The following is a 9,295-nucleotide window of genomic DNA, read 5'->3' as shown; positions in this document are numbered from 1 at the left end:
GTATAAATTTTAATGTGAAACAAAATCATATGATCGAGCACAAGATCAAAAAGAAGCTTCTTCAACAATCTCCAACTACGCACTGTTCAAAATATCCCCCAAAAAAAGGAAGGAAGGAAGAAGGCAGTGATCCTGGCAGCTGGTGATGCATGACCAAAAGTACATAGGGGGGTGCGATGGTTAGCACTGTTGCCTCCTGGGTTCAGAACCAATATTTAGCCAGGACCTGTCTAGGAGGACCTGTTGAGCATGTTTGCATGGGTTGCATGAGTACTCTGGGTTGCTGGGAGGAGTTAGTTCAATTAGTTAGTTCATAGTGTCTGTGTTGATGTGACAGACTGGTAAGTGCAAGAAAATAGATGGCATGCATGAATGATGCTATTTATTTATTTAAACTGAAAACACTACCTAGGCTACTTTTGTGGTTACATTTGTGTCACTGTATATCGTTTACTTATTTAACTTTTATTAACCAGGGAAAAAAAATGATTTGAGTGCCCTTGTCAAGAAAAACAGCAGTACAATCACAAGTTGCATAAATTAGAAACATACACACATCTAAATCCATTTACAGGTAATAAAAATATTTTTAGAAAAATGCATTATTGTCAGAAATATAATTATTACAAATTTATTTTAAATAATGTGGTGAAATTGTATGTGTATATCACATTCCCCTCGCTCAAACACATGCAGATTAACCTCCTAAGACCCGAACTCTTCCACGACATGCATTTTTAATTTCTCTTTGATATTTGGGCTGATTGGGACCTGATGAATGTAAAAACAAAGAATTACCAGATTTTTTTTTACGTGATTTTTGTTTCTAAGAAAAATGAGAGCCACATATAAGGATATTCGTTTAAAATTTCGATAGAACAGTTACAGTAAAACAGGCAAGAATGACTTTTGGACTTTTTTTTAAAGCTGACAGAAGCATGACTGGATGACATTTTTTACTTGAGCATAGAAACAAAGATCAGTGTCAAAAATTACTACCATGTTATGAGTAGACTGCTTGACAATTTTGGTCGATGAACTAAGCTTACTGTAAGCCAGGGTTGCAGAATTTTTGGTAGAAATTAGATTAATCATCACTGAGTTTCAGGAATTTATGAGACAGCTTTTGATAAATCTTGATAAATGTGTACCTGCAGAGCTGTGCTGGACAAGATTATGGACATGAATGACCTGCTTGAGAGGCAGCTGAAAAGTGGACCAAGGATAGAGCCTTGAGGAACACCACGGCTGAATCTGGCAGGGGAGGAGCAAGTATTATCTGTGGTTTCAAGATGGTGCAGGAGTGTTCAACTGAGTCAAAGGCTGTTGTTAAACTTGAATTTGCTTCGTGCTTTGATTTTTCTCCCACTGTCTGCATTTTTCTCCAGTGATAGTCACTTGTTCTGCTGTAAGTTAGTTAACTTTCATTCTCTGCATTAGTTTGATAACTGGCAAGCGTTATGAAGCAGAGGTAGTGTTCCTGCATGTTCATTGAAAAATATTTTATGGTGTAAGTGTAACAATATTGTATCATAAAAAAAGAAACAATATACAGTCTATTGCCATATCAGTGTGCTGTCATAGTTTCACGCCACTAGAGAAATCAGCCAGAACAAATATCAAAATGATATTAACTCTAACTAACTAAGCAATATGACCACTGTTAAAATGTGACCTGCTGGAAAACAGCAGATACCAAATATTTGTTTTAAAATATATTTTTATAGTAAAAAAATGGCAGAAGTTAAACTATCAGGTAGTTTTATGCTTCAACTGAGAATTGCTAACTTTTTGTCATCCACAATCAAACAATGTCACAATATCACAGATGACATTTTATGCATTTCTTTGTTTTGCTGACATTGTTGGAAATGATAGCATCAGCTGTGGTGAGATCTGGGTGAAGTCAAACAAACGTTTTAAAAATGAGGATCCCACCCCAGTACTGCACTCCCCTCACTTTACTCTGCTGGCCTTACTTATAAATAAGTAATCAAGGCTGGGTCACACTAATGGCTTCCCAGAGCAGTGAATACAGATGTGTGTGTGTGTTTTCATATAAGACATGTGCCCGTAAACAGAGAGGGGATGCGATTACTAGGTTAGAATGGGAGCATGCATGTTTTTTGTGTATATGTGTGTATTTGTGTGCGTGTGTTTGCAGCCTTGGAGGGAAAAAAGCAGTTCATCATCACATTAAAGATGATCTACACCTTGCACTCTTTCCTCTGGACTCACACACACAACCACCATGTTGACGCAAACATACATAAAAGCATGCTATTCGTATAAATAAACACTTCAGTTTTTCTGTAGTGTGTGCGTGTGTGTGTAATAAAAGTGTGATAGAGTAAATTAAATATGCATGAGCATTTCGCTCCACAAGCTCTTACCAATAATAAAATAATAAACCCATTCACTGGCTCTAGGCACCGATATGCAGTGCTGACCTGGTAGCCTGACAGTCAGCTAACCCACAGAGGGTTAATGGTTTAGTCCCATCACTGAGTGCAACAGTCCACGCCCTCTTGCCTTTTTTGGTCCATTTTCTTTTTCATTAGCCTTTTTATTTACCCAGCGCAGATAAACGTCTGTCACTTTCGCACTTTTTTCTGTGACTTCTGAATTAGTAAAAGGGACACAAGTATGTTATATGATTTTAGTGCTTATTCAGTGATACAAATGTTTTGAAGCAGTTACTTTACAACAAATCACCTCACCTACAAGTTTTCTTCATGTCCTGAGGCTCATTGTTAGATTATGCTACTGTTGCAGAGTATAGCAACAGAAGCCATACGGAAGCCATTTTGGGCCGTACATAACACTACATCAGAGTATGGTGAAGCGCAAACCATGAGCCCTATGCCACAGGACATAAGCCTTTCTCAATTGTACTGCAGCCCTTCTCAATATTAGCAATTGTACTGCTAATATATGTAGCTGTATGTGAAAAAGCCATTACCCAATGTAGTCTGATCAGATGCAGACACTATATTAGCCTAGGACAGGGGTGGGCAACTCCAGGCCTCGAGGGCCGGTGTTCCTGCAGGTTTTAGATGTGTCCTTGAACCAACACAGCTGATTTAAATGGCTAAATTAGCTCCTCAACATGTCCTGAAGTTCTCCAGAGGCCTGGTAACGAACTAATCATGTGATTCAGGTGTGTTGATCCAAGGTGAGATCTAAAACCTGGTCTGGAATTACCCACCCCTGGCCTAGGAGCTTTGTAGTATAAATCTACATAGTGCCTGATGGAGCCCATGTGAGAGTAGAGCCAGCTTCATGTGTAATTTCGGTTCATTGGTCTATCCAGGCTGTATCCTTATCTAAACCAAGTATTCCAGTAGTGAGAGTGTGAACCCAGGATGAGGAGAATTTCCTGTTATGTGCAACTGCAACTTTGGGTAATTTCCAGGACAGATTCTCTTATAAATGTGTCTAGTTCATGTTTGAAACCATTCTCTTTAAGACTCTTTAAGGTGAATCAAAAAACCAAAAATGACCAAATCTGGAGGACATACTTTTTGGACAGGCTATACCCGAAGACAAACTTTATTATTGTCCACAGGATTCTACTAAACTGCTCCTAAACTCACAATACAAACCAGCCATGCCATATCGAGGCAGCCATGCCCCTAAATGGATGACTTAACAGGTGAGTTATCTAACCCCTGCAAAACTGTATTGTGTAACATGTTATATATTTTCATTTTATTGATGAAGTTGGCCATTTCTAACATAGTGGTCTATGAGGACTGACTCAGGCTTTAGGTGACTTTGGCTTAATTTTTTAGATTCAGAGTTTGTTTCTTGGTTGGAGCACCGATCATTTATCACACATGGCCCAAGGTAGCTGCTGTGATTCCCTGCCTAAATAAGTCTACAGTGCAACCAGTAACACAATACTTTGTTAATACTTCTTATAACCGGAAAGTAGCAAAGCAAAGTGATGTTGGGCAAGAAATTACATTTTCCCATTTATAAATGTTCTTAGGTTACTGCATCTAACTTTTTATATGCACAGTTGCTTGCGTATCTTCATTTCTTTTTCCATTCATCAGGCACTGACTTTAATCAAGGTCAGTATGTCTGGCTTTACTGCCAGTTATGTTCTATATTTATTAAGAAGAAAAGCGAAGGCAGTTTGGCACGCAGTTGAATAAAAGTAAGAGCCTGACAAATGCGTCTCCTCTATAACTTTAGTTTAGAATCAATAAACCGAGAGCCACAGCATAATCAAATTGGGACTTTGCAAAAGATAATACAATTTAAAGAAATTAAATTGATACTGTACAGACCTCAGGCTCAAAACCTGTTACTCATTAACACTCTCCAACATAAAGAATATGTTTTAGAAGAATAATATGACAAATAGAGTAAAAACTGTGACCATACCTGAAACAACAGCATGAATTAAACAGTGTGTTTTGTAACATATGGCTAATTGTTACAAAACACACCAGCCAAGCAATAAGAATGACTTTCAAGGAATAGATGAGTGTTTTTCCATTTACTAAGGCTTTCTTGCTACACTCCAGTGATGAGACAGGCTGATGAGTGATGCCACTTCCATTTGTGACTTCTGACCCTACTGGTGAAGCAGTAGGCGTCCAGAGGTGAGGAGCTATCCCCCACGTTGCCCGACCCCCTACCCTCTCCAACTTGTGAATCTTCGCTGTTGTTCGAATGGAGCTGCTGTCCCGGTGCACCCTAGGAGTCGGTCTCATGACCTCTCAAGAACAAAACCGGCTGTCTATCAAAAGCCCATACAGCTGTCAATCACTCGACAAACCATTCTTGTGTGTTTACACGAAAGAGCCTGTAGCTCTGCAACGACTAAGTGCCATCACTTAGATAGATGAGACTGGCCTCACACAGATTCATCACTGTGGTTTATAGCTGTCAATTGACCAGCACAAGAAGAGTAATGCAAATGAATGAAGGTTAGAGGCCAGGGTCGGCTTCAGAACAGCAGCCTGGGATGCGATGAAGGAATCGGTGTCTTGCTTGGTGGTGATCGCTGGAAAATCAAAGCTGTAGCTCATTTTTTGCATGAACCTTATGTGCCTATATTCACTGTCGCTGGTGCTTATTATCAAATTATACATGCACACAATTTTTCGTTGTTGTGTTTACACTTCCCAACATAACTTTTGATAATGGAACAATAAGTAATGTTAATGTTGTGGAAAACATTAACAGTTCTGCTCCGATTGTGGCCAAGGTCTGTTATGTAATGACTCAAGTCACAAAATGGATTCAGATGGCTTAGATGCTGGCTGGGAGTCTGGAAAAGACAAGAGGTTAAGCTGTGGCTTTTCCGAGTGTTTGAGCTGCACACGTGTGAAAGCTCCTGTAGGAAAACTGGTATTTGCATAGGTAGATGGCATGATTGGAGGAAGGCAAGGAAAAAAAATGTATAAGGATACTGCATTTACCGCAGAATTCATTTGCGGTGATGTTGTACTGGACCCAGAGGGCACGTAGACACAAGCACAACTGTGTGCACATGAAAGCAGGTATCCACCCACCCTTCCAAATCACTGAAACAAGGTGTTCCAATCACTTTCATGACCACAGTTGTGTAAAATCAAGCACATAGGCACACAAACCGCTTCTACAAACATCTGTGAAAGAATGGGTCACTCTCAGGAGCTCGGTGAATTCCAGCATGCCACCGTGATAGGATGCCACCCATGCATGTTGTGAAATATTTTTATAATACCACTAACAGCTGACTGTGGAATATTTCACAAAGTGCAGGCAATTAAGAATGTCAGTAACTCAGCCATGAAGTGGCATGCCACGTGAAATCAGAAAATTTCTACAGACCTCCAAACTTAATGTGGCCTTCAGAGAGCTTCAGTTTAAAACATGCTGCTAGATTCTAAAGCATAACATCATAGCACTAGTGCACAGGTCCATAAAGACATGCATGAGCAAGTTGGAAGAACTTGACTGGCCTGCACAGAGTCCTCACCTCAACCTGACTGAACACTTTTGGGAGCCAACGTAGACTGTGAGCCAGGCCTTCTCATTCAACATCAGTGTCTGACCTCACCAATGTGCTTCTGGAAGAATGGTCAAATATTCCCATGAACACTCCTAAACCTCGTGGAAAGCCTTCCCAGAATAGCTGAGGCTGTTCTAGCTGCAAAGAATCGACCAACATTATTAAACTATATGGAATAAGAATAGGATTCCACTCAAGTTCATATTAGTGTGAATGCAGATAAAATGAATACTTCTGGTAATAGTGTGTGACAAATGATAGAGAAATAATATGCTGCCCATGTAGTCCGCAGCCAACACCGTACTGGTTCTGCTCTGCAGCCTCTGTGAGTTCAGGATTGCGGCACACGAACCTTTTTAAAACACAATTTCTTAGGCGAAATTGGTGTGACATTGGGACAGCCTCCGTCCCGTAACAAGCAGCTCTCCTTTAAGACTCCTGACTTTTAGTTCAGTTCCACAGATACTTTACTAAGCAGCTTTTGGATAAGCTTGTATGCCCATCAAATGTCTGGACATGTAGTTCTTTCTTCTGTTCCAAACAGATTTACTCTTACAGCACCACATCACCAGTATGTTCAAACTAATCTGTCTCATGATGGTATAAACCCAGATCACGTTCCCCATTACTGAATGTGTGCTAATGAGCTCTGGTTCACAATGAGAGGAAGAGCCAAAGGTTTAAAAAGTACTGACACTATCAACACTTGGCCAGCACAAACCCCTCATCCTATATCTTATATCACTTGCTTAAAAACAAAAACAAAAAAAAAACCCCACAATGCTCCAAAGAATAGTGAGTCCTCCCGTTCGCATATCCCTGCCTTCATTCCGAAAAATCAATCTCAAGTGAGCTTTTGCCTCTCTGTTTTCTATAATATTTTGTCCACTCCAATTACAGCAGTAATGGGTACACTGAATAGCAGAAACAGTTCTCAGTATTATGCATTATAATTTAACAGCACTGCATGCTGCAGACTCTAAAAGGCCCATTAAATCGAATCAGTGCCTCTCTAAAATGTTAAAAAGTTATTGCAGGACTGTTGCATCACTAGTTTCAGTGCACCTCATAAACTTACAAATGAGTGCGCAGCTTTAAATATCCTGCAACTTATTATTATTATTGTATCAACAACAGAATACAAGTGGCAGGTGAGTTTACATTAACCCTTTAAAGCCGGTCGTTTTGCGTAACTATTTTTAAATCCAGGTAGCACTGCAACCACGTAAGCTAGCGCAATAATTTTTTGCATATGAAACCGGAGGAGTTGTACTTACATCTTATGCTTATGCCATCAGCTTGTCCTAGGTCACGGTTTCCTTCCACATATAGCTTTGCAAAAATTGCATAAAAAGCACTTGCAGCAACAAAAACATAATATTCCAGAAACACACTTTGCCATCCGATCAGCTGTTCGTAACACTACGTCCATCAGCGCGAACTATCGCATTTCCGCCATGACCTACCCGAAACCGGAAGTGACGTCATTTTGCGGAAATGTAGTTTTTTACCATCAGGGCCTTATGAGCCTATACTGGTGTTTTTAAAAGTTATGTTTGACTTTATGACTTTCTGTGTCGTTTCTGGGATGCTTAGGACTCGAATTGCACTGCTGGAAATAGTTTATTTTGATGCACATGCTGTTTTTTTGCAAATTTGCATTATAACATTTATTTTCGTTTTTCCTGCAGTATATAAAAATTGGTGAATTTCAAAAATAAAAATATGAAGACACTCAAAATAAATTTCCTGTGGTGGGAAACTATTTTGTGCAACTTTTTTGTATTTACAGTTTTGAGGGATAAGCCTCTTAAATTTCTCTAATTAGAAATATATGTTAAAAAAATGATTTTAAATTTTTTGGTAGTTTATTGCACTTTTTTTTTCCAATTAATGTAATTACTATACACTTAATGCATACATATTATTAAAATTTGGGCTATAATGGTTGTATTGATGTATATCAACTTGAAATGCTCCCAAAAATGCCACTACAGCATGTAAAAATATAATATAAGCTCTGGCGGACTTGGTTCTATGGTAGGTCTTAAAGGGTTAAGGGGTTCAGAGTTTATCTTGCAATGATCCTGTGGGGTCCATCAGGCCGTTTCGACTTGTATCTGCCAGCTGTTAGGAATCGGTGCATAGGAGAAACTGTTCTAGATTTTATCTATCAAAACTTTGTAAAACGCAAAGTTGTAAAACGCCCATAAAATAGAAGCTGACTTACTGACTGCAATGTATCCACACAAAAATACCATGATGAATATAAAACTTTACAACCTAAGCAATATGATTTTAAAAACAAACTGGCTGATTCATTTTAAGTCCTGCTTTGGCAAGGAGACCGTTATCAGAGGAGATTGATGGAGTTGTAGTGATTTACAGGAAACAAGTGGGAGAGTCAGATTTAGGGAGCAAGGGAGAGCTTCACACAGCTGCAGAGATGGGGGAGGGTGGGAATGTTATCTGCAGAGGTCTGGAGGTCAAGCGAGAGGTTTTAACTCACTTCCTGTTTCTGCTGCTGGGATGACAAAACTCATCTCCCTCCTCTCTGGAATTCACGTCCATCCCATCCTCCCACACTCATTCCTTCATGCCTAGTCCTGTCTTCAGCTTTTTTCTTGGGCACTTCAGAGTGGCTGGGTTCTCATTCAGATGTTTTCATCAAACCATGATGCAGGGAAATGGTAGAGGAGAGGCGGGGGACGGCCAGGGCTCCGAAGCCCCCAGTTTTTCAGAAATGTGTTCAGTTCAAGATGGCTTAATGACGGTTTAGGTTTCCATGTAGTTTTTGTGTTCTCAAAGCACAGCCAGCCAGTCAGCATCAACAAGAATGTCTGTCCATTCGTTTTGCAGATGCGTGTTGCTGACCCAGTGGAGTCCAGATGCAGCTGTGTTCAAGGACTAAGACAACCCATTTGCTCCAGAAATGTTCCCACCCCCTTTTTGAAGGCACACATGAGACTGGTTTGCTTTGTTTGGTCGAGTAACAGAAATACCAAAAAACGGTGGGGCTTGTTAAGAACAAAACTGCGAAGCAAAAACCACAACCGCAAAACACAAGTGTTTATATGTAGGAGGAAACAGATGTTGAGACGACATTTCATACCTGGAAAACTAACTGTGGATAAATGCAGTCCTAGAAACAACAATTCCATTTATTTTCAGAAAGTACAGGTTTCAACAGTTCCTCCGCAAATGGGAATTTTAAAATGTTTTCCTCATTTTCATCTAAATAGGCAGAATTTTTCTTCAGCTTATGTAAAAAAATATACATAT

This window comes from Perissodus microlepis, chromosome 10 (genome assembly GCF_051167445.1).
Source record: "Perissodus microlepis isolate ML-2025 ecotype Zambia chromosome 10, ASM5116744v1, whole genome shotgun sequence".
Taxonomy (NCBI): Eukaryota; Metazoa; Chordata; class Actinopteri; order Cichliformes; family Cichlidae; genus Perissodus; species Perissodus microlepis.
This window is presented reverse-complemented; position numbering follows the sequence as displayed.